Source organism: Leuciscus leuciscus (assembly GCF_965113295.1).
Source record: "Leuciscus leuciscus genome assembly, chromosome: 21".
Classification (NCBI taxonomy): domain Eukaryota; kingdom Metazoa; phylum Chordata; class Actinopteri; order Cypriniformes; family Leuciscidae; genus Leuciscus; species Leuciscus leuciscus.
Window position 1 is genome coordinate 23,552,358 of NC_138745.1, and position 26,649 is coordinate 23,579,006.

At 38.4% G+C, this 26,649-nt stretch overlaps 1 protein-coding gene and 1 long non-coding RNA gene across 3 annotated transcripts in view; one reads left to right on the forward strand and one right to left on the reverse strand.

Annotated features, from left to right (window-relative positions):
• Positions 1 to 26,649, reverse strand: part of LOC309485129 — a 183,690-nt gene that overhangs the window by 94,007 nt on the left and 63,034 nt on the right. The gene's annotated exons all lie outside the window — the stretch shown is intronic.
• Positions 9,231 to 26,649, forward strand: part of ppm1bb (protein phosphatase, Mg2+/Mn2+ dependent, 1Bb) — a 36,538-nt gene continuing 19,119 nt past the window's right edge. The window contains exon 1 of one of the 2 annotated variants that reach the window (XM_082151758.1): positions 9,231 to 9,669. The gene's annotated coding sequence lies outside the window, so the exon portion shown is untranslated. The remainder of the gene's footprint in view (positions 9,670 to 26,649) is intronic. The other variant, XM_082151759.1, reaches the window with a different exon arrangement.

A 26,649-nucleotide genomic window follows, 5' to 3' on the forward strand; every position in this document is an offset into this window, starting at 1 on the left:
GGGCCAAAACTGGCCCGCCAGCAATATTTTCTGGCCCGCCGGATTATTTTGGAAGTCCTAAATGCTGCACAAAACTCTTCCACTACTTGAGAAAAGCCGTAGTCGCGCGGCGATTTCACCGCCGCATACTGTGTGAAACACCCATAGGGAATCATGCGGCGCGGGATTACATTTTAAAGTATAACTGCGTTCACACCGGACGCGAATAGCGCGTCAAATTCGCGCCTGCCGCGTCTAGTTATACGCTTGACCACTTATTGTCCATTCGCGCGTCAAAAGACGGTAGCGGTCAGAACTCTGGTGTAGGCTACTTTGGACGGAGCGGGCGGTCTGACTGACAATAGCCCACTCCCGACATCTTTTGACAGCGTATCCGCACTTAATTCTGACCACCTGTACGCCTAGCTCTGAGGAGCTGTTTGGTACTGAAACCATTGTCAGTCAACAACATTCTTTTTTTGCAAGGATGTTTGAAATAGTTCGGCAGAAAATAGCCTACTTCATTTGTCAGTAGGGCAATATGATTTTCGTTTATGTTGCTTAGAAATTTGAGTGATAGGCTTTGTCCTATTTAATTTATGTTAGGCTATTTATATTTCATAATTTTTTTCTGTGGCATTTTTTTTCTCTGCTGACAGTACAATGTTAAAATAGCCTAATATTTATATTGACACGAACACAATTTTTGTATAGCATTTATTATAGGCTACTTAATCTCATTCTTGCCGTTAGAGACATTTGAATGTGAGATTATGGAAACGAGATCTAAATTTTGCGGAACCGTCAGGTCGGGAAATAAAGCGGGTGAACACCGAGTGTATTTTAAGCGGTTGCTGAATAGAACCTTGTGGGAGCGGGACAGAAAAAAAACAGTCCCGCGCAGAACTCCTTAAACCTTAGGTGTGTATGTGTGTGTCCCGAATAAATAATAATAAAAAAAAAAGGAATAAAGGTCAAAAGTCGGACTGTAAGCGAATGAGTATGATTGCTATTCACACCTTTATTAAAATGGCTGTAATCTGTTACCACAATAGTACTTGATCTGTTTAAAATGATTTCCTTGATATATGCCTAAGGTGTTAAATTAAAAATCAAAATTAAAATTTGTCTAATCCAGTAATTATTTTTTTCTATTTTTGATCTGAGCACAATCAGAAAATCAGAAAACCCATTGTTGTTCGTTTTTTCATTTTAGTTCAGGAAATAAATAATGGAAAAACAAGTCGTTTTTCATCTTTTTATTTTTGGTTTTAATTTGAAAAAACGATTGAACGAATGATCCACGGACGGTGATGGACCCATCATATTCCGCGATTATAGGCCTATATAAAAGTATTTAATTTGTATCCATAGGCCTACTCTGTGTAGCTGGCCCGCCATCTACTGGCTAAAAAAAATATTGGCCCGCGGCCAAAGTTACTTGCCGACCCCTGCTGTATGAGTTACTTGCCGACCCCTGCTGTAGAAATTTTAAAGAATGTTCATTACTAAACAGTTCTGATTCCAATCACTTTCGTTATAAAATTGTGACCATACAATGGAAGTGAATGGGAACCAAATCACTTGGTCACCAACATTCTTCAAAATCTCTTATTTTGTGTTCCAGAGAAGATAGAATATCTTACAGGTGTATCTATCATGATGGTGAGGAAATTGATTATATATGATTCGCTGATTATGAATAAATAGTTTTATTATTTAAATAAATAATATAAGAAAGTCTATGTGCTCCTGTAAGGTGAAATCCACAGATGAGTCTCTGCCTCCACAATAATGATTGCTATTCAGGCATACTCCTGCAGGGGGCAGAAGTGAACAAAAAACACTCTGTGGAGAACATGAAAACAAATAGGTCTTCACATCCCATTACACCAAATGAGTGGTTGACTTATAGAGAAATCATTACTAGGGATGGCTTTTCAGCTAATGATCAGTGAAAGGGGGTGCCTAACATTTAGAAAATGCCATTTGTCAGCCTGAGGTAGAAAACAAGATGTGGGACCTTTCTGATTTTTTTTTTTTTTAAATCCTGATTCGTGATATTCTTAAATTAAATAAAATGTATACAAGTAATACAAACACATAAAAATTACATACCATGAATGAATTAAAGTTTAGCCAGTGCAGTAAAGAGCAGCTTGTTTGGGACCAAAGGTTGGTTTGGTATGGATGAAATATATTTATAACATGTTTTTGACCATTTTCATATACCTTTCCTTTAATATGTGTTAAAACTGAGAAAATGGATTGAGATCATTTACTTTACCTAAATTATGTTATGTCACAATATTTAAGAATGTTGTGTTTTTAAAAAAAAAAAATTTTTATGGGGGAAATCATACATTATTTAACAGGAGCAAAATGTGAACTAAAAACATTTTTAAACATTTAAATTAATAAAAAATATGGATAATTGTTTTACTCCAAAATATATCAATTCAACAGATTATAAATAATGGTGCGGATGTATGATTTTAATTGTTGATGCCTATGCACCAAACCCTTGCTGTATTTTGCTGGAGGCCTGGTTCCATCTGTAAGGTGTGCCATAGGACTCTCAGGGTGGGCTGAACATTTGGGGCAATGGGTGGGTGGTGGTTGCCAGGGTGGGCCAAGATCATATTTAGGCAGGCCAGTCCCACCCAGGCCTTTGTTGGAGCCAGGCCTGCTTCTCTGATGACACGTTTTATGTGCATGCTTTTGAGTAAGACACAGTACACCCTACGCATCACCATCAAGCTAAAATTATAATCTCAACATTCATTAAAGTTAAAGCTCAAACGTGCTGCGTAACACGAGAATGAACCTCATTGGTTCTCACACATCAAGCAAATGCTTGAGCTCCTGTTTACCACAGCTGATGTGTGCGATGATGAATGTTTATGTGAATAAAAGCCTAAATTAGATCTGTTCATCATATAAAGCGATTGTTTCTCTTCAGAAAATATGGACTTAACAGCTCAGTTCATATGAATTAGTTTTATGATCTCTTTGTGAACTTTTTGAAGCACCAAATTGGTAGTTGCATAGACTTTCAGAGGAGTTACAGAAATGTCATTACAAATATCTTCATTTGTGTTCCGAAGATGAACAAAAGTCTCACGGGTTTGGAATGAAGGTGAGTAAATGATGACAGAATTAAAAATTTTGGGTGAACTATCCCTTTATTATGAATATTGTAGCCTGATTGTAGAATAACTATTAGACTCTTACACCAGCGCCCCTTTAAAGAGTTTTAATGGCAACCACCAAACGTACTGTTAATTGTTCCATCAGTCTTAAAATATGTTCATCATACACGCCTCAAGGAGACTGGAGATGCCAAAGGGTAAGAAGTGAGATCAACCATACACTCATCATCACATCACTGGTCCACTGATTCACACCATTAAGTGCGTCTGGGCCCCCCCAGCACACCCGAGATCAAGGCCTTCACATCGAGGGCCTCGCCTGAAGACAATCCATGGTGAATAAGCGCCCCTAGCCTTTGTAGCACAGAACCTAATGCATATGCAGCAGGGTCTATGGCTTCGGCTCGCTTCTTGTTCAAAATGCGAAACATTTTAATGTGCTTCCATGAACCTTGGTTCAAGCAAGTGCATACTCTGTTTCAGCACTTCAGAGAAAGAGAAGCCTGCTAAACACTGACCTCCGCTGCTTTAACATCTCGCAGTCTGAATATTCAGCCTGCGGTGAATAAAAGATGAATTTGCTTTTATACTCTATGGTGCCGCTAAAATGTTTGGGGGGGGGGGGGAATCTGGAAAGCATGTGTATTAAGAACTAGCAGTTATACACAACATGCCCCTTCCATATCTCAATGGACTGCCATCCATTCATTCACACGTTAACCAACGAAATATGAAAGTAGACTGACCTGGACCTTTACACTCCAGAATCAAGTTGTTGAGTTCTTCCTACCATTTACATTTACATTTACATTTATTCATTTAGCTGACGCTTCTATCCAAAGCGACTTACAATTGCTATATATGTCAGAGGTCGCACGCCTCTGGAGCAACTAGGGGTTAAGTGTCTTGCTCAGGGACACACAGTGGATTCGAACCCGGGTCTCTCACACCAAAGGCATGTGTCTTATCCATTGCGCCACTACCACCCCTACCACACCACAAACCAGCATTTCCTTCTTGGTTTGGCACAGTGCACTATTAGAAAACTATTTTCTCACTCAGTAGCCTATGTTTGACTTGTTTTGCAGTATGAATGTCTAAACATTCTTAAATCAAGATACATTTACGTGACAAGCTAAATTATTTAATGGAAAATGTAATTGTTGTCATCATTTAGGCTACTCACCCTCATGTTGTTCCAAACCTGTATGAGTTTCTTTCTTCTGTTAAAAAACAAAACAAGATATTTTGAAGAATGTTGGCAATCAAACAGTCGACAGTAGCCTTTGACTTCCATAATATGAAAAAAAGACTATGGCTACCGTTGACTGTCTGGTAACCAACATTCTTTAAAATATCTTATTTTGTGTTCAACAGAAGAAAGAAACTCATACAGCCTTGGAACAACATGAGGGTGAGTAAATGATGACAACATTTTAATTTTGAGGTAAACTATTTCTTTAAAGTAGACATGAAACGGAAGATGCGATAGACTTTTAATTTTGTCTATCGGAATTTGATTGGATAGTTGTCCTGTTGCTGTCTGTGATGTCATATAAGTGACAGTTTGCCCCGCCCTCACACCAGTAAACGCTTAATAAGAGCCATTGCAAGAATGAGATTAAATATTTTATTATTTTTAAATAATGATGTGCACGGATAACTAATTTATAATAAATACAACAATATTCTATAAAAACAAGAATTGTTCATTTTGATTTCATTGTGACTTAGGGAACATATGGCACAATGGTGAATGAGAAAGAGACTTTCACAAGCGCAAAAGTGGGGAGAAACAAAGGCAGGCTGGGAAAGTGTTGACTATCCGTGTGCATGCTCTGTGTCACAAGCGATGAAATAAACTAGCCTGCCTGACTAAAGCCTCCAGCCTGCTTTGTTCACTCATTTGACGGCTCATCAAAATGCAGTTACCTCTCGAGGTCTCCAAGCTAGTGCTGCCAACAGCACCTGTGGCAAGAGAAATTATAAAAACAAAACGACACGCTCGCTCAATTTTTAACGCTGTGTGGACGGCGTGCTTAATGTGAAGTGAATCCCCTCAAAGCGTTCAAAATTCACAAAGAATTAAATCAGACATTATCTATGAAGAAAGAGTGAGGGTCAAATTGAGTGTAGCCTTTCGAGGTCTCGTGAAATAGAAATCAGAAAGGGGTTTGAATGACTGCCCATATGTATCGCACCACCTCCTCTGTACGCACACACGCATGTAATACATAATTAACCATGCATACTAGATGCATTAATGCAGACATTCACAAATATTTAAACATGATGTTGCTTCCAGGCAAAACTGTCCAGTCAGCAACAGCTGCATGATGTCACCAGTAATAATGATCTAACTCTGCCTCAGAGCAGCACTTCCTTCAGAGGAAGAGTGTTGGAATGTTCACTCGGCTTTTAGAACTCTTAGTAATCGGACTGCACAACTTGCTAACCTATATGTTTAATTATTTGTTTAATCATTTGCAGTTACTAACAACTTAACTTTAGACTCATAAAGACATGCTCTGGGTATTTCCCTCTGTAGAGTCCTAACACTGCAAAAACTAATTTCATCCTCAATCCGTTTTTGTCTCTTTTTTTTTTTTAGTAAACATTCTTAAATCAAAATGCAGTTAATTGAGAAACAAAGACATAATTTAGGAAGTCTTGTTTTCTGAAAAATATTTTACCCAATTGGCAGTTTCTTGTTGTTGCTTGTTTTAAGCATAAAGTCACCAAATCTTGATTCTTTTTGCTTTTCAGTGAAAGAGAACCGCTGCCGGTGACCACTTGATGGTGCTGTCAAGCAGCCAATGGTGGTCTGTACTTTCAGAACTTGATAAAAGATTCATAAAACAGCATAAGGACACCTAACCATTCAGCTCTCAAGACATGAAGGCATTTGTGTCTCTGGACGGTTAACACAGCATGATGTGCACACAGTGGACATCAGCTGGTGCATCTACAAGAAGCACTGAGGCAGAAGTGTTTCACGAAGGTTGAAAGAGAATACAGTGTGTGCAGAATTATTAGGCACGTTGATTTTCTGATCATATTTTATTCCCAGGCACATTCTGTCAATTCCAAACCATATTAATCTTAATAACTACTATTCATTTTGTATTTAATCATTTATAAGTGATATATAATTGTTCATGAAGGCTGGAAATGAAAAATGCCTTATATTCAGGTGTGCAGAATTATTAGGCACGTTTTCTTTTACAGATAAATAAGCCAAAAAAGAGATTTAACAAAGACTGAAAAGTCAAACATTATTAAATGCCCATGAGAAGGATACAATACTAATGTAATACTAGAGATTGCAGTTAAGACATGACCATTGGACAGTGAAATGTTCATTGGGTCAGCAGGGTCAGACAAAATCAGGTGGAGAAGAAAAGACACATGTTGACTGCAAAAGAATGAAGAATTAAGGTGAAGAATTAAGTGTGAAACCGTCAGGAACCCTTTAGTCTCCAGCGCCACCATTTCCCAGAACTCCAACCTACCTGGAGTCTCCAGAAGAGCAAGGTGTCAGGGTCTCAGAGACTTATAGGTTAGGTAAAGAATCCTAAAAAATGACCCCCTCTTAATAAGAATCACAAGCTGAAGTGTGGTAAAATACATGAAGACTGTTTTTTTTATAGGCTTTATAGACAGACAGATTGAGAGTGACTCTTGAAGGACCAGCACCACATCCTCTTCTACTGTTTGAAGAATTCATCTTCTGACAGTAAGTTTTGTGAGTTAATTTTTAGTCCATCTCTGCAAAACGGATATCAGGGTAGGAGATGGACAAAAAATAAACTCCCAAAACGTATTAAAACGTATTCTGGAAGATGAATTCTTCAAACAGTGGTAGAAGAGGATGTGGTGCTGGTCCTTCAAGAGTCACTCTCAATCTGTCTGTCTATAAAGCCTATAAAAAAAACAGTCTTCATGTATTTCACAACACTTCAGCTTGTGATTCTTATTAAGAGGGGGTCATTTTTTAAGATTCTTTACCTGACCTAAGTCTCTGAGACCCTGACACCTTGCTCTTCTGGAGACTCCAGGTAGGTTGGAGTTCTGGGAAATAGTGGCGCTGGAGACTAAAGGGTTCCTGACGGTTTCACACTTAATTCTTCACCTTAATTCTTCATTCTTTTGCAGTCAACATGTGTCTTTTCTTCTCCACCTGATTTTGTCTGACCCTGCTGACCCAATGAACATTTCACTGTCCAATGGTCATGTCTTAACTGCAGTCTCTAGTATTGCATTAGTATTGTATCCTTCTCATGGGCATTTAATAATTTTTGACTTTTCAGTCTTTGTTAAATCTCTTTTTTGGCTTATTTTATCTGTAAAAGAAAACATGCCTAATAATTCTGCACACCTGAATATAAGGCATTTTTCATTTCCAGCCTTCATGAACAATTATATATCACTTATAAATGATTAAATACAAAATTAATAGTAGTTATTAAGATTAATATGGTTTGGAATTGACAAAATGTGCCTGGGAATAAAATATGATCAGAAAATCAACGTGCCTAATAATTCTGCACACACTGTACATTGGTTTTGGAGCAAGATCACTGGGAAATTATTTCCCAGTGATCTTGCTCCAAAACCAATGTACAGTGTGTGCAGAATTATTAGGCACGTTGATTTTCTGATCATATTTTATGTATATAGGCACTGTATGCTATTTGGTTATACCTTGGACTCATGGCTCTTTATAGACACAGCAATCTGACTCTTGCACTCAAAAGCTGCTATTTGTTTGGCAAAAATGCATTTTACTTAGTTGGATCAAGAATAAACCCTTTTTGATTTGTTTGAGAAGATCTTCAAAATGCTTCCGTTTGAGAGATTTAGTGCTTCACTTAAAAGGGAATGTAGATAGGCTACTATACCTTTAGACATATTCGGTCTCCTTTTGTTTCCTAGGCAGTGTATCTGATCTGATGTGCTATATCTGAGGGTGGTTTGTTTGTTTTCATTTGATCTAATTTAAGTTTGCATGATGATCTTACTGTTTCCTGTTAAAAACAAATAAAGATTCATTAAAAAAAGAAAGACAATGCATCCATTGTTCTCTACTTTTTATAATGATAATTTAATCCTACATTTCATTAACCCATACATTTGACTTTTGTAAAGAATGATTCAATCAACAAGTAAAAGCAAAAAAAGTCTGGGACAAAAACATTTCATTACAAAATAATGACTAATAATCAGAAGAGTAATATATATATGCTCATTTGCTCCTGATTCAGCCAGACCAATCAGCTGTGCCTGTGCCCTATTTATGAGAGAACTTTGTATTTATTAAAAAAATAAATCTTTACTCTCACTTTTGATCAATTTAATGCATCCCATATAGGGCTACTGAAAAAACAGTTTACACAGAATTATTAAGCAGCTCAGCTGTTTTATAAACATTAATAAGGAACGTTTCCTGAGCAGTAAATCAGCATATTAGAATGATTTTTTGAAAGATCATGCGACTGAAGACTGGAGTAATGTATTTAAATAGAAAATAGTTATTTTAATTTGTAATAATATTTCACAATATTGCTGTTTTTTACTGTATTTTTGATGCAATAAATGCAGCCGTGGTGAGCATACGAGACTTGTTTCATAAAAAAATAAAATTAAAATAAAAACATTGAACAGTAGTGTATATTAAATAAAATTGTATATAATAAATTACTAACCTACTACATACTGTTGGCTTAATACTGTAAATAAAGCACATCGCCCCAACTGTGACCTCGAGATGGATGGAGACACTCAGCATGACAAACTAAGCGCTGCGTTTTGTGCGTAATGTAAACTACTGTTCAAGCGTCATGACGGTAAATGATTTTATATATATTCTTTATTTTTTTTTTATTAATTTTTTCTTGTTATGACTTGTCAATTTGTCTAAAGGTGTGATATTTGTCTTGTGAAACATTGTTGATGTAGGCTGAATTGCTGGAATCATATGTTTTTGAGTCTTTTATATCAATAAAAAAAAAAAAAAAAAAAAAAAAAAAAATGACGGTAAATGACAAGACGAAAGCCAATCAAATCGTGGGATTGGCCATCTGTAGTCTCTGCTGTCAGCAAAATAATCCAATTAGCGAACACGCCTTGTGGAGTTTTGGCCAATCATCGAGCCACTTGAAGAAACTATCCCTCCCCTCCATCAAGACGCACAAGACTCTGAACCAAAGGATATCTTGGCCTCCCTACAGAAGCTGATTATTCGGATCTATGTAATGATTTATCCCACACCATGATCCCATATTGATACGAAACTTAGAAAGATTTAGACAACAAGTGGATAGATTTGTTCAGGGACATCTGCGTTGGCGTCAAACATGCGCAAAAATTCACGCTATCAAAGCAGAGAATCACCGTAAACGGAATGATCGTTTCTCACGTGAAGTCACCCTGATTGTTTGTTTTTAAAGGAAGCGACAAGCATATCGACTCCGAAAATATCCGCAACCAAGAGACCGAAGTGGGAACGAACGCTGACATCCACAGAATATCTGGAAATGTAAGTATGGGGACGTGTGGGCCTCGGGTTTGTTCGACGAGAGCTCGTGCTAAGCTAACCAGCGCGAGCCTGCGCGTGATTTCATTGCTAAGTATGAGGCTTGTTGTGTAACCAGCGAGTTGACACAGAAGCGCAGCTATAACGATATTAGACTGACATTACCGCCCACTTTCCGTTTGGATAGAACAAAGAACCACTGTTGTTGTTATTGTGTGTAGGTTCCGAGTTTTATTGCTTTTGTTTGTCCGGTAGCTGCGACAGATAAACAAGCGCGCGTCAGAAATAATCCCATCGGCTCGTGCTCACTGTTAGTAAGAATCCAGTGCATTATGTAATCAACTCGGCTCCTGTCAGCTTTCCTTCTGTTTCTCTGACATGTTTGAAGCTTTTCTCACTCAAACTTGACGTTTCATTTGTCCTTTAAACCTACAGTGTGTTGGCTCACATTTCCCCTCGGTTTCATGCTTACCATAGTTGGTTACTTTTGTCTAACTGGGTGTTTGGAAGGACGGCCTGATTTATGCTGAAATCTTTGCAGTTTAGCCCTAGCAAGGCCTCGTAATTTATAATATTTACTAATATTATTTTCACAGCTAGTTTTCCTTTACTACAATATAATGTGATTCATACTTCAGATAAAGTGTTGGTAATATGTCTCCTAACTGATAGCAGAAGTAGCAGTTAGCAAAAGCTTGAATGGATATAAATTTGGAGACGTTCATGATAATTAACAAAACTTTTACATGATATATCTGGCTTAAAGTCAAATGGTGGCAAAAACTTTGAGTGACTGTCTTCTGTTCTTCCATTACCTCAGTTTTGTGGTGCGTAGCATATACACTTTTTTTTTTAAAATCTCTGATACAGTTTTTAAAAATCTTAATTTCATAGTAATACTTAATAAATCTTAATTTAATAATACATCAAACCTCACTTAGTCCTAAGCATTGTGGTACATGCTTAAAAATGTATAGTTTAGTGGTCTTTTGCAAGTGCCGTTTCATATCTCATGTGGGATGATTTCTTGACTGAGTTTAACTATGAGTTAACTTTCAGAATGTGTTCTCTGATACACTACCAAAAGAACATACTTTTATTTAGCAAGGATGCATTAAATTGATTAAAAGTGACAGTATAGCCATTTATAATGTTAGAGTAACTGAAACACACACTTGACACAGTGCTCATCTGCAAAGAGATTAAAGGTCTGATTATAACTGTAGATAAAGGGTTTTGGGTCACCACGTGTTAACTCGATCGGTATAACTGTGGACTGTAGACATGACGACAGCAGTTAATGATGCTTTCTTTATCATGATTGAACACTGTGTGAAACTTTGACCAAGCCTGCTGTTCAGAGAGAGTGCTGAGTTTGCAGTTGTTCATCTAATGCTGATTGCTAAAGGATGGATCTGCACAAGTGTGGAGGACAGATGAGTGGACCCCTTTCTTTGCTCAGTGGCTTCCTTAAAGTCCATCCAGTATTGGCAGGAACCGAAGCACAGGTCTACCATGCAGATCTCTTATGATGGAGATGGAATGGCGAGCTTTGTGGGAAAATACTCGGGCACTGTGGGTGCGCGCTTGTGGAAGTCGTAAACTCCCTCCTTTATCACTTGCTGTACATGTGAATGGGGTAGTTCATGTGAAAACGAAAAATGTCATCATTTACTGTCCCTTTATGTCGTTACAAACCGGTATGATTGATTTTCTTCTGTGGAACACAAAAGATGATAATAACAGTTCTTCAATATTATCATCTTTTGTACAAATGAAAACGAAGTCATACAGGTTTGGAACGCCATGAGGGTGAGTAAATGGTCACAGAATTTTTATTTTCGGGTTACTGCTGTGTAGGGTTGTCACGGTGCCAACATTTCAGTAGTCGGTACCAATACCAGTCAAATTTTGTGGTCCTCTGTACCAATTTCGGTGCCTTAGCAAAACTATTAACTATTATTATTTTCACCATTTGAAAATGTAAAATACTAAATGAAATTTGTAATGCCATTAATGATTATAAGTTAAGTAAATATATAAAATATATCTAGCGTTCGTGTATTGTTCAGTTAAATAAACATTCCAAAAAAAAAATCAAATGAAAAGTTAGGAGTGTAACAATACCCTCATGTCATGATTCAATACATATCACGATACTGAACTCACAATACGATATTATTGCGATACTCCATGAGTTAAAAGGTTAACAAAAATGTACTGTTGATTAAAATACTTAATTTGGGTGGAAATGAGTAGGCTTGGACTGTGTGCTGATTACCCAATGCACAGTACAATGGTGACACCAGAATAAAAATATTCATGATTCTAAAGCTGAAAACAGAATCATTTTAGACGAGCACTCTTTCACTGACTACTAGATATATTTAAAATAATGTATGCCACTTTTTACTGCTAACATGAGACATTTGGCATTATCAGGACCCACAAATATTCCCCCATTGCATTGTTATATTCAACATTGTATATAGCAGTTTAATGTAGTACTGACACTTGATTTTTTTTTTCTCACAGAAATTTTTATCGTGATGCCGGCTCAACATCGTAATGTCTGTCAGCAATCACGATGGACGATGGCGTCGTCTATTGGCCCAACCCTAGAACAGATTTACAACAGCGTGCATATAGTAAACACGGACGTTAATATGTTTGCCAAAAATGAAAGTTTACGTAGTTTAGTGACATTACTACATAAAACTACTATATATAATGTATAATGCAGTGGGCGAATATTTGTGGGTCCTGATAATAATAAAAAAATATAATTATTTAAAGCTGCGTTTTTAATTCCAGTGGTACTGGTGGATTTCCGCGGGAAATTCGAGCATGTCTTTGCGTCATTATGTCACATCTGTACACATAAAGATGATGTCCCGGCAAGTAGGCTATATTGCGTGTGAGGATGTTGGAGGTGGAGATTTAAAGCCTTTTCTCACAGCACTTGAAATAATTAAACTTATCAATTTGATGGCGGATCCAGAAAGGCTCAAACGACAATCACCAGTGTAAAATGCAAAAGACATCGGAGTGGCTACACTCAATGCTGATTTTGTTAACATTAACAATTTGAGAACAAAGTATAATTTGCACGGTTTGAAGTGACATAAGCAATTGTTAGATTTAATCAGTGCGATTTACTGCAATGCTTTTTTTCCCCTTAGTTGGGCAGAACAAAAGTGGATGTTACTTAGGCCTACTTGTTCAGATGACATTTTCCGGTGAAAATTCTGGTCGTGGTCATACTTCCAAAAGGTAGAATCTGTGATTCCGAATGACAGTATCCACACCGGCGCGGTGACTGACAGACGCACATTCTCCTCAAAACATTGGATTCATCCGCACTGTGCCGTGCCGAGGTAGCCTGGAAATCCAGACCTAAATCTAAAAGATTAATGGTCTGGTGTCGATCAATGAAAATCGGCCAGCTCGAGGGGCGGCACCAAGCATGCATTTGAAAATCTCACAGCACGCAATTGGATAACACTACGACCAATCACAACAATAAACCCCATACGCTTAGCTACCAGGGGAGCTAACTGGTAGATTAGACTCTTCCGGTCGGCAAAACAGCAAAAACACCTTTCTTGCAAAGGAACGATTCGAGCGCCGTCTTCTGTTCCTCTTATGGGAAAAAGCCAAGTCTAACTCGTTCATTGTAGCGGCCAAAGCCGTTTCAAACCACTGCTACTTATCCATAGGCATCTTGAAATGTTTACTGATGACTTCGACGTCACAGCGCTGTCGTCATCTGTTTAGCTCGCCTCTGGCCCGCCTATGTCAGATAACCTGATGTGATTGGTGCAGCTCAGATCGAGGGGCATATTTAATGAGCATCATTACTCAACACCAGAGTAACTCGCTGAGCAAATTCAACTTGTGCTTTCGCGAGAACTCTGGTTTACCAGGGTAGTGCCGAGGCACAACCCACGTAAAGTTGATAATTCCGCGAATAACTGCAATTGCAGATTTCAAACAGAGATGGTGACTAAGAGGAAAAACTACGGACTGCAGCTTTAATAATAATAAATTAATATAACTTTTTTTATTTTGGCTTAAAATATCGTGATAGTATCGTATCAAGATCAGTATTGTGATTTGAATTGAATCTTATAGTAAAAAACAATCGGCCTATACTGCGCTGTAAATCTTAAGTCTTTATATTTTGTTGGTTATAATGGAACTATTCGCGAGTGTGCAGAGCTCATGCAGAATAAACTCTGATGTAGTCATAGTTTTCATTTAGGCCTTTTTCATCTCAAAGGAGTAAATTATTAAAACAAAAGTATGTGAAAAAATGCAAGTTTTAGGAACTTTTGATCCATATACGGCACATGCAGCAATATTTTATATATTCTACATTCTAAAATTGTGTCTTTTAATGTCATTGTCTTACTATAATTAGTTCTTAGTACAAACCTGGTAAAAATCACTACTGGTCAATGTCTCTAAGGGTGTTACGTCACGTGAAAACTATGAATTGAGCGTATTCTGACAAACTTATATTCATCTGATTGGCCATTGCGTTCATATACTCAACAAACATGTGTGTGATTGGCTTCAATGCTGTAAAACACGTTATAAATAGAAACCTTTGACGCTCTTCACAGAGCACTCACACAAATTTGAAAGCAGCCGCCTATCAGCAGATACTCGATGGACCTGGTGCTCTGTACTACCGGTACTGCAGAAAGACTTGTGCCATTACTCTTTTAATATTTAAGTATCGACTTGGTAGTACTGAATAGGGCTGGGTAAAAAATATCTAGGGCTATATGAACATCTATGTTCAAATATCTATGGATTTAAAATTGTCAGTGTTATTACGAAATTCAAACCGCTCTTTAATCTGGCGTGACAATTGGCTTTTGCCGCCTAAGTTCAAGCTTTTAGCAGCAGCGTGAAGCAATCAGTTCTTCAACTGCGAAGACATAAATAAAACTGCTTGTGAACAATATCATTTAATGTCACACTTATATCTCAGAAAAGCCATAAACTCGTTGTCATAAACTCGTCAGTCAGCTAGAAACATTAACTATACAGTGGTGCATTTTGCTAAATATATGCACCATATTACATATTCTTTTTTCTTCAATATTTAATGTATGTTTGAATCAATCAGTCAAGTTTTTAAGACAACCGCCATTTAAATGTTTATATTTTAAAGAGTGAATTGGAGTAGAAACATAATTATGTAATTATAAAGTTAGTATTATAAATTCCTTGTGTGTAGTTTTTGTTTGAATACAAATCAGTTCATTTTAACCTTCAATATTGATGTAGTACAAAGTTGACTCCCTGTTTACAGCATTAGTTGAGAGTACTGTACCTGATATAAATCCAAATGAATCGATATCGAATCGCATCGCAAGCTTCTGAATCGAAATCGAATCGGGGAATTTGTCAATAGCCCTAGTACCAAAATACCGGTACTTTTGACAACCCAGCCACAGCAGGCTGATGTGTTCATGGATTCATAATGGTTGGTGTCATTACATGGCAGTAGACAGAAGTGGTGGAAAAAAGTTAAGAATGATTATAAACCTTTCAGATGTTGTCCTCATGATGTTTACGATTGGATCGAGACTATGTAGATTATCATGTTTAAATATGCATCGTAATGACAGTCACAGGTAGCGCTCTTAATTTTCTTGGCATGGTCTTAATATGTGTATGGGTCACAATCAGGTCGTGTGGATCACCCTCTTATTGCTGTCATCGTGGAACCAGCTTTCCAGCTCACAGACTAATGTCAGGGGATTAATGTCAAGAGGCCCGAATAGGTGGTGTGTGAGGACTACGAAAGTGTGAATACATGCAAGATGTTTCCTATGCTTTGAGAGTATTTGTATGTTTTATGGGTTTGGCAGGGTGGTGTTCAGAATGACTCAGGATTAACTCTTTCCTCACCTCTTCCCTGTGGGCGTGTGAGAGGCGTGCACAAGTGTTTGCGCTGAACGTCTGACGTAAAGGGAAGCTTTAGTTAGGCCTAGCCTAAAAAAATGCATTCAAGTTTTTTTCTTTCAACAAGGATGCAATAAATTGATCAACTGGCAGTAAAGACATTTATAATGTTACAAAAGATTTCAAATAAGTTCTGTTCATTAGAAATTCAGCTTTGCATCACAGGAATAAATTATACATTTTATAATATAATAAAGTAAAAAAGTGATCTAAATGTTAATTTCAGTTTTTACTGTATTTTTGATCAAATAAATGCTGCCTTAAGGCGGGCGTACACGGTGCGAGTTCGGACCAGGATCGGACACTCGGGAGGTCGTGAGATATTGCACACGTTGCGAGTCAGTTTAACTGATAATCGCGTCAAAGCAGCTGGTACACGGCACGACTGTCCTGCACGAATTTTATCCCGAGCCGACAGCAATCACGTGAGCTTTCGCGCTAAACACAGAGACCGTCAATGTTGCATGCAGGCAAAGCTTCAGATAGAAAAAAATGACAGAAATGTGTGTGCAAATGATTTGTTGTAAAGCAGAGAACAGTAGCCATTCCTTTCAACATAAAAACGAGAGAGAGAGAGAGAGAGAGAGAGAGAGAGAGAGAGAGAGAGAGAGAGAGAGAGAGAGAGAGAGAGAGAGAGAGAGAGAGAGAGGTGTGTGTGTGACAGTGTATGCTCACTCTGTATGGTTGCTGCCACTGAGGTATAGCCCCACGTGGTTGTGTATGATTAGCAATAGGGGACAGCTGGTGAAAATCGGGCCGATTCCCCGAATTTTTTAAACATGTTTAAAAATGATCGGGAGGTCGGGGAGGTGCTTATAACGTGCTCGGCTCGGCTCGTAATTCCTCTCACACGCTGCGAGCATCACCGATTCCACTCGATTTCTCCCGAGTGAAAAAAATCTTCTGCAAGCTCGTAAAAACAGCAAAAATCGCACCGTGTACGCCCGCCTTTAATGAGCGTAAGAGTCTTCTCTCAAAATCGTTTACAAATATATATTTTTTCTTTTATTTTTGCTTGATTTTGACTATTAATTGGTCATAACTTTTTTTTACATTTTCAGATTGTGTTCTCGGATACAAGTAATTGCATTTGCATAATTGTATTATGTTACAGTTTCAAGGTAAAAACTTGGATTTCAGATCACATGGCTTGGTCCAATTGCTTAACACCTTAATGGAATCTACCAGCTGTGTTTTGATAGCCGGAGGTTGTGGATTATTTCTGAGTTGGCTGTATGGGTGGTTCAGTAAAAGCAATAGCTCAGGTAGCTATAAAAAGCAGGTTCAGGCTCCCTGCCTTGTATATGCAATGATGGTAAATTCACTAATGGATGTTAAGTAGCCTAACCATATTTGAAATCAATAATCATTTCTTATGCAGATTATTTGATTCATAGCAATGCTACTACAGTGTTTATCCCAGTTGATAATACGTTTATAGAATGTAACAGTTCTCACAGAGAAAAGTTGTCTTTAGTTTGTATAGCCTAGACGTATGAAGTGGATATTTTTTTAGGTAACAGCAGGTTTGCTTGGTTGACTGAATGATGCCAAGTGTATGGACTGTTTTTCATTAGACCTTGATTCAGAAGTTACATTGGCTTCTAAGATGATGTCTCTTCATATTCGCTTGGCCTCTCTTGGTAAATCTATTGGCTACACCTTTGATAGATAGTTTACCCAAAACTGGAAACTCATCATTATTTGCTCTCCCTCATGTTTTTCCAAATCTGAATGACTTTCTTTTATTCTGTGGAACATACTATTAAAATTTGAGAATATTTTGAGGTTTGTTTTTTTGTCTGTACAATGGAAGTCAATAGTAACTTGTTTGTTTGCCAAGATTCTAAACCATTATAAACCTTTTTTTATCTTTTTGTTTACCATTTTATTTGACAGTGGTTGAAATTATTATGAATATTATGATGAAATATTGTCTTTATAAGTAGCAGATCAGTGCAGGGCTTATAATAGAAGGAAGCCATCGCTGGTTTTGGATGTAGCCTATACGATGGCGTCTTCATGACTCTTTATGAGGATCTTATGGTCTTGTCTATCGTGCAAACAAAGTTTCACTTTCTTCTTTCTTACAGCACAAAGTTGTCTGCTTTTCTGTTCATGTTGTATTTGTCTTCCTCAGCAAACCATTTGGTTCACATAGGAACTTCTTCTTTGCGTGCCTGAGCACCACCATTGTGGCAAGAAGGAAACAAGCGTCTGCTGCGAGTGTGTTGTTTTGTGTGACCAATACAGGGCTCCAGACTGCGACCAAAAATATTAATATTAAGTTGGAAAAGCAATTCAGTTGCTACTATAAGTGGATTTTAGTTCCCAGGACATCCACAAGATGGATAAAATAGCTGATGCTGTAAAACGAGGGCAGGCGTGACAAAATAAAACATGTCTTTTGTGGCACTTTTGGTGCCTTTTCTTTTTCTTTTTTTTTTTTACTTGTAGAAGTGAATTTTGATGATTGATTTTTTTTTGTCTGGAGCCCTGCCAATATCATAAACATTTAGGGTGTGTTCACTCTGTTTGTTTGGTCCGGACCAAAAACACTTGCTGTTCACAGTGGCATTTTAACACCAAGCCTAAAGTCATTGGGATATGTTCACAACCTGCCACATATGATGGTATTTTGACCAGCTGAGAAGTGCTTATAAAATGTTTAAAGGAGTCCCAGTGGCAGGAATCCCAACATCACACACACAAATGAAGATCTGCAGTGAGGAGACGTGGCTCTGATGCCTGTACCGAACTGTGATTGTCAAATTTGCGACTGGCATCTTGTGATATCGTGTCCCGTTTTTGGTTTGTTTACATGTCTTTGGTCCGTGTTGCGTTCGTATATCATTCGAACCTCACCAGAGTTTGTAATCGGACCAAGACCCACACTAACAGCGCAATCGCACCAGGGTTTGTTTTAATCGAACTAAACATGCCAAGTGTCAGCACACCATTAGTGGAGTAAGACTAAGCTGTGGTTAAAGCTGTGTTAATCTGTATTACTGGTGCTAGGTATCTGTTTTTGATCTCACTGTAGTCTAACCCTCAGGCGTCATGCCCACAGATCGTCTGATGCATATTGCATACAAAAATGGCTCATCGCTACCAATCTTGATTGGCTTTTGCCCAATTTCTAGGACTGTTTGTAAGCCGATAGTTGGAAATATTTTTACCTGAACCTAACAGCACTGAGGTCAGTGAAATCCATAAAAATGAAAAGCACATGTGGTGGATATGCAATTGCAAAAGAAAAGTGAATTTTTGAAGTATTGTCATTATGGGACAAAAAAATGTCACGACTTGAATGTTTTTGGAATCTTAGGTACACAGTTTGCATTGAACTTTATCTCAAGCTCCTACTCAAATACGTGTTGCTTTGCTGTACCATCAGCGGGACTCAGCATTGCTCACTATTGTTTGCTGTACCTCTATATACCTTTTTGTTCACATGCTGTGATCGCAACTGCTGCTCCTGCGGAGACCAGCGATTTCCACAAGATGATTCTTGTCTCGAGTCTTTCAATGAAGATTTCAAATAAAATCAGGTTTTGCTGAGTCTCCAGTTGTGCAGTGTCTTGTACGAAAGAGATTCAGGTAGTTAATTGTCATTAATTTGGAACTTTCCCTTCTTTTTTTTTTACCCTCGGTTGTCTCTTATTCCCTTTGCACAGACCTTTTAGACCTTTTAGTGAGCAGACTGTCAGCTCACACCCTCGGTGGTTGTGTAAGCCTGCCAAAATCCACTTCCCTCTTACGCCGATACAATGTATTTTGGCTCGGTTTTTGCAGTACAGGCCTGCGCTTTAGGTTTCACCGTGTGGTTTTGATACAAATGACTGGCCAGTGACAACAGTTTCGAGGGGAAAGATGGCGAAAGTTTGCGGTTCCAACTGTGATAGGGCGGTGTGGGAGTTACAGTGTGTCTGTGAGGGGGCGGATAATGCGTACAGTAGATGTGAGAGCTCTTCTGTGCTTTACATGTGTGCATGGGGAGAGGAACCCGACGTCGCATCTTTCATCCTGCCTCCAGTAGAGCAGAGGCCACATATGGTATGAGTGATAGAAGAGGGGTAGGTTGTCATTCTCCTAACTCTGTGTTTACTCAGCTGAGGCTTGCTGGACAGATATAGCTCTCTCCATACAGGGCCTTGTTGCGCTTCTTTTGTTTTGGTGCCTTGTAATGCAACACATCTTCCTTTAGCTTAGGGAGTGCCCTGAAACCGTATGATCTGGGTCCTTTGTTGCACTCCAACCACATAAACACCCTTTTGTAACGGCTCTTGTGTGCTATCTTTGAAACACTGTCAGAACTGGCCCATGTCTCACTATCCACTGATTTGATCACCAAACAATGATGTAACTGCCTTTCTTACTACATAACCTGCCTATAAATACACATCATGCATTATAGTCTGTTTATAAACCTTTCACAATTTGAATATGAAATGTTATTTTAATTGGACAGGGAACATAAAGTAGCTGGAGCCACTGTACAGCGCTGCATACAGAGCAGGGGCGAGGCCAGAAATGTTTAAGTGGGTGGGCCTTTATGAAACAGGGTTGGCAAAGCGTAGCTTATGAAATATAAGGAGTGAATCCGCTACATTGTTCTGCGAATAGCTCCTGAAATTGCTATGATCGTCAGTGATAACCGTAGCAACATACGGAACAAAACATTTGTCAAAATAGTCCTTTGCATTTAGTGCTGTAGTGTAAATGCAGACTAATAGATTTGTAGTAACATAAACGAGTATAAGAAAACAAGACTGTTTAAAGATTTTTTTAATTTCAGACCAGAGGTGCACCCCTGAATATTAGTGATCTTCTGGTAAATCTTCTGGTATTAGTCTGCCAGGACTTTTACGGGCTGTTCCCAAATCACTGAAGTGACCTCGACGACCGGGTTAGCGGTAGCATGAACCATTAGGGCTGGGCGATAAATCAATTTTATCGATTAACTCGAATGTGTAGTTTAGGTCGATTTGTTTGAATGAAAATCGGTTTTCTCTTTAAAGGAAAACTCTGCAACTCTAGCGAACTCTAGTCACTTCTTCGCTGATTTTTCCTTTTGTTGTCGCATGTTTTCCCCACGAGCTCCCCCTACAGCTGTGGGGGGGCGTATATTTCACAACACGGTCGTAAAAAACTCACTTGCGGCGGCCTCCTCCCCCTCTCTACCGCTGCTCATGTGCGTTTGTTTTGATCGGAGCAAGCCAACTGTATCGTGTGGAGCTATGTCTACCGAGGTGGGTCATCTGGTAATACATCATACATACGTGTGTGTTTATGTCGAATTGCCGTAAAGCAATTCGTTTTTCGCGCTCGTTCTCGTTCTCGCTTCTCACGAGACTTTCAATTTCTATCTTGCCGGGACGGTAGTCCCCAAGTTGCAAGGTTGGTTTTCCGCCTGGGAACGCTGGGGGGAGTGGGGAAAGTCACCAATATCACCAGAACAGGTTGTTTAACCATCCAAATGAATTCTAGACAGTTTTATTAAGTTAAAAAAGTTACCAAGTTCTCCTTTAACATTCGCCGACGCTCCCCTCTGGGCTCCCGTAGCTCCGAACGGGCTCAGCCCTCCCCACGCGTTTGGCATAGAGATGCACAAACAACGTGGCAAATTAACAAGACCGCGGCAGCACAAGCACACCCGCCAAAAAACAGCCTACAGTCTTACAAACTGAATCCGCAGGGCTGCCAACTCTCACAAATTCACCGTGAGACTCACGCAATCATCACTTTTTACACGCTCTCACGTCACACATCCATTTTCTCACGCAGAGAAAAATCGCTAAGCAAACAGGACACTGACACTGACAGACAAGACAGAGAAGGTTACTATTGCAATGAAACAAATTCTCAGCTTTCAGATTCTGTCGATTTAATGACGAAATTCAAACAATAAACTCCGTTTTGGCGCTTGACAGATCACTGACAGAGTTCAAGTGGCACGTGAACCGATCATCTGTTACTCTTTACTACTAGTTAATTGTACGTTAGGCTAAATAAACACGAATGATCAATTGGTAATTTGAAAGATACAGTTCAACTTACCGAAATGAAATAAAATCGATCGATCTGTGTTTTTCAACTGCGGAAAGAGGTCTATAATAACAGCTGGAGAACAATGTCACGTAACATTACATTTACCTCTGGAAAGCCATTTTATGACCATAGAACGTTAGTTGGACTTTAAAATAATTGCTGTAGAGATGAGTATTTTGCTAAATATGATAACGATATTACATATTTATTATATTTTTACCTATATCATTAAAATATTATAATGTTGTTATTATAAAAAAAAAACGCATTATATTTAATTTTAGATGTTATTTTTAACCTTTAATAATAATACCAGCTGACAGGGCTTTAAATTAACATGTATCTACTGTACATAGTATTTATCCAAAGGAATCGATATTGAATCAAGATCAGAATCAAATCACAAGAATTGAATTGAAATTGTGAAAGCAATAATAAAAACAGTAGCATACCAGTCATTGTACCATGTAAACATTGTGTTGTCACTAAACTTAATAAAATTCTGTTTAGTTAACAAATGTTTTGACAATCACAATACACTTTATTGTGATGTAAAAAAAAAAATGTCACGTTCCCCCCCCAATCCCAATCCACCCATTTCATGTTGTTATGTTATGTTATGTTATGTTACATTTTCACTGTTTACAAAGGCAGGGCCTGCCATCTTGTCTTTTTGGCTTGTTGCTTCTGATTGCACTTTAACCCCAAGGTGGAAATCCAAATCAAATCCCAGAAGGGAAACCTTTGGCTCGAGGTCCTGGTGCAAAAGACCCTAGGTTGATTTTACTCCGAACCATCCCTTTGAGTGATAACATTTTCTGTAATAAACAGATTTTTGAAAATAATAATTTTTGTTATTAACCCTCTATTGATCCGACTGTCCGTGGGTGGGGATACAAAATGTGGAAATGAAATCCGTAGTTTTCATGAAAGCCCTGGAGCTGTCAAAAGTCCAAATAAACTTGAATTGTACCTTTTACGTGTATATATTTGCATACCATGAATATAAATGATGTAGCAAAATCTCTAACAATGGACAGTTTATTTCGCCACCACGATATATATCGTCATACCGGCCAACCCTAGCCTCTGTACAGTGTTATAAGCATATAGTTATAGTGTGGCTTGCAGGCACTCAGAACACCAGCAGTGGACTGGCAAATACTGTCAACTTGCTCATTGCTCATCATATCAAAACTGAAAGCTAAGTGATTTGGTCAGAATCCTATCAGTTGCTTACTCTATACCAGAGGTTAAGCTCGATGCCTGTTTTCATGCAGAGCTAAAGCGGAAATGTGTGGGGGTCATCTCGTCCTGAGAAGATGCAGAGCTTGCAGCTAGGTCACTGAATGAAGCTAAGCCCCCTGTTTACAGTGCGGCACTGGAGTTGCTTGGTGACGCCACAGTGTTTACTTTATTTTTAGAATGGAGTCTTGTATAGGGGAGGGGAGGGGTGGGGGTGGGGGTGGGGGGGGTGTTATAATTGTGCCTCAACAAGATGAGGGTGGGAGGATGTTATGACATCAATTTGGACCTTAAAAAAAAAAAATTATGTCCATGTACTTTAATACACTAGGTCTAATTAGACTAAGAAAAAATACCGTAGCATCAGAATATCACTTTATTTTCAACATCTCAATTCTTCACAATGTGTTGCTACAGCAGTAAAATCAATTGTGTTCTGTGCTTCTCTTTGAAGCTCTTTATTACACAGTTGCTATAGCAGTAGTGATCCTTCTGAATCCTTATTGTGTGCTACAGCATTTCCTGCATAATTTTGTTTTAATCCATTTGTGTGTTTTTTTTTGTTATTTATTTGATTGATTGATTTATTTGATTTATGGAAAGTGTGTCCTTAATTACATGGCATACTCTATATGTAATTTCACAGATTAGTTTTATGAACCATTCGTAGGACTGAGTAAAAATAGTCCTTCAGCTCTCTTTTTAAAATATCATGATCATTTCACTGTATTTTCAGTGGCTATTCAAAAATGTATTTGTATAGTGTCCTGCTGATGTCTACTGAACTATGACTCAACTGCATAGTTTATCTTTGTTGTCAAATTTTTTTTTTTTAATATATTTTCATAATCCATGTTGGAAGGTTTTCTTTGTATTAGTTTTCTGCACCACTTTTTAGCAGTGTTTTTCAGGGCACACCAATACCAGCTGTGCTTTCTCACTTTTTCTCTTCTCTGACGGCAAATTGACACACACACACGCCTCCTCATTCGCTCTGGTTGTATGTGCTTGTTTTGCACATCATTTTAGTAATTCCCGCAGGTTTCACACTAACCAAAAGCATGTGCACCACTGATTTATAGGTACAAGTGATGCTCTCGTAAAGCCGCCTCAAAGAGCTTGCGAGTAAATTTTTTTTCCCAAATCGAAATTTTTTTTTTTCATGGCTTATTGCGCTTAAACAGTCAAATACATACAAAATTATATCAAAATGGCCGTCTTGCCGAGTATTCAGGTAAATAGTCAGTTTTAGAACGTAAACACTGTAATGGTATATTGGATCTGTGCATAAGCTCTTAAAGTGATAGCAGCCTAATAAACCTGCTACAAAAGACAGAGAAAATCACTCACTGCTCTTGACTGAATAACTTTTTTGTAACTTTAATTGTAAGCATTAATCTGTATTTAATTTTTACAACGAAAACTATCCAGTGTTATGTTACTGTTTGATTACTTTCATTTCTGTAGTATTTCTTACACTGTTAAACTTGAAGCCATGTTTATTTCATTTGTCTCTTTACTCTATTGTATTTATTTGTGCTATTGTTTGCAGTTTGTTTATTTGTTCTTATTTTATTACTATTAACTTGTCTTTATGTAAATGTTGTTCAGCAATTCAAATTAAGCCTCCCTGTGCTGTGTAAGCTATTACAACAAAACATCGTTGCACGTTCATACAGACAGTATTCGAGAGGCTACTGGATCATTACGTGTCAAATCAACCAAATTTTGGAAACTTCCCTGGGTCAAATGTTTGATTTTGTTCATATTTTTTTCTGTACAAACATAAATAGTGATGAAGGCCAAATATTAAATGTCATGGATGAATATTTACTTGAGTAATCTTGTAGAGATGACATGAAATATTACCATTTTCACCTGAGATTTAGAACCAAAGAGGGGTGTTAGAAAGATGGCAGCATCATTATTTTATTTTTACACAGAGATTGGTAGATCTATTTAGTAAATCTGTTGACTTTAGCAAATTTTTTTCATTATATGAAAACGGTGACAAATGGTGAGGGATTCAACCATCAAGGGCCTTTAAAATGAAGTTTAAGAACCAGTATCTAAAAGGATAGTAAGATATCTTTAATATTTCTTGAGTTAAAGGCATGCAAACATATTGGTCCATGTTCAGAAATATGCAAGGACACCCTTCCTGTACACACAGCTCATGCACAAGAAAGATGCATTGCACTGTTTATGAAATGACAAATTAAATGAAGAAATATTTCTAATGATCATTATTTCCCGCATTATAAGCGCAGATCTTAGGGTAAAATTATGCACAATACTCACAATCGCGAGCTGAAATTCACTCCCTGAAAATATCGATACTTGGCCCATGTATTAATTCAGTATCCCCAATATAATACTGTATAACCTGTAATTTAATCCATAGCACTTCCAGCCAGGATTAATACATCAGTGTCTATACTTAGCATTTGCAGTAAACTGAAAATAATTTCTTTCATTTAGTTGTGCCAGACCTTCATGTTTAATCTTGCCTTTAGTGTGTGGTGTGGAGATGAAGGTAAACTGTCCAGTTTCAACCATCCCTTCCTCAGGTCCACATCCAGCCACCTTTCCAAACCCCCCTCATTTCCTGCTGTTGTGCCTGTTTATTAACGTTTGATCTGATACATTCGTGCGTTTACTGCACCTGGTCTTGTGCTCTTGTTTTGAAGCCTGAGCATTAACAAAGCTTCCTCTTGAGTGTATCTGCCATGCTAATGGCAGGGTTTGATCAAAGCGAGCGCTGCATGATGGATCAGCCCTTTTACTGTTGACCGAGATCATCCCAGCCTCAAGGCCTCAGAATGAAGAGGATCTGACAAGGACGTCTGAACACGAATTTTGGGAAGAAGCCCCGTTCCCCCCCCATGAATAACAGCCGTAAGGATGCACCACTTCGCCCCTGCCCACTTTCAGAAGCAAGTAACCCAATCTGAGTTTGAAGGGATATAAAAAGAGCCATGCTCAGAGGGGGAGGACCTGCCAAACCGACAGCCTGGCCAGCCGAGCCATGACACTGCACAACAACCTGTGCCCTCATCCAACCACACACACACAAACACACACTCCAGCTCCCAACCACCTTTTTTGGTCACATGCCTTCCATGCCTGTCATGTGTGTGGAGTAGTGAGCAAATATCTGGCAATGGGCACCACCCTTCTGGGTAAGTCTAGTTTAGTCCCTGATGGGCCACATGCTCAGGTTTGGACAAGCCCATGATCCTCTGAATGCTGGAACTTTCACTGGATCCCGGCTCGGCTGACCACTGCCAGTTCTCATTCTCCCAATGGATAAACAGACCTGTGAAGTGGGACGCTTCAAGAGAATGAGAGAAACTGTAATTTGACCTCTCCCATGACCCTGCTTGTAATATCTATTGGCAAACCTTGACTCGTTTCTAGTTAGTAGCCTACTGGCTTTTTTGGGTTTGCTAGGTCAAGGTCCCAAGTTGTGATCGCATAGCTTACGAGGCAGCTCTCGTTCCATTTGTCTAATGGCTTATTTGGGCTTGTAATACATTTCAGTGGCTATTCCTGGAGTCATGTAATGGTCTTACGGTTGGGGTTTGCCCAAAGCGGCTTAAAGCTGTTCCACACTTTCTAATCCTGCATTCAGATGGGGAATCAGACTTATGAAAAATACATTTTGCCTTCTGTCTCGGTAGTTTGTAATCAATAATACATTTT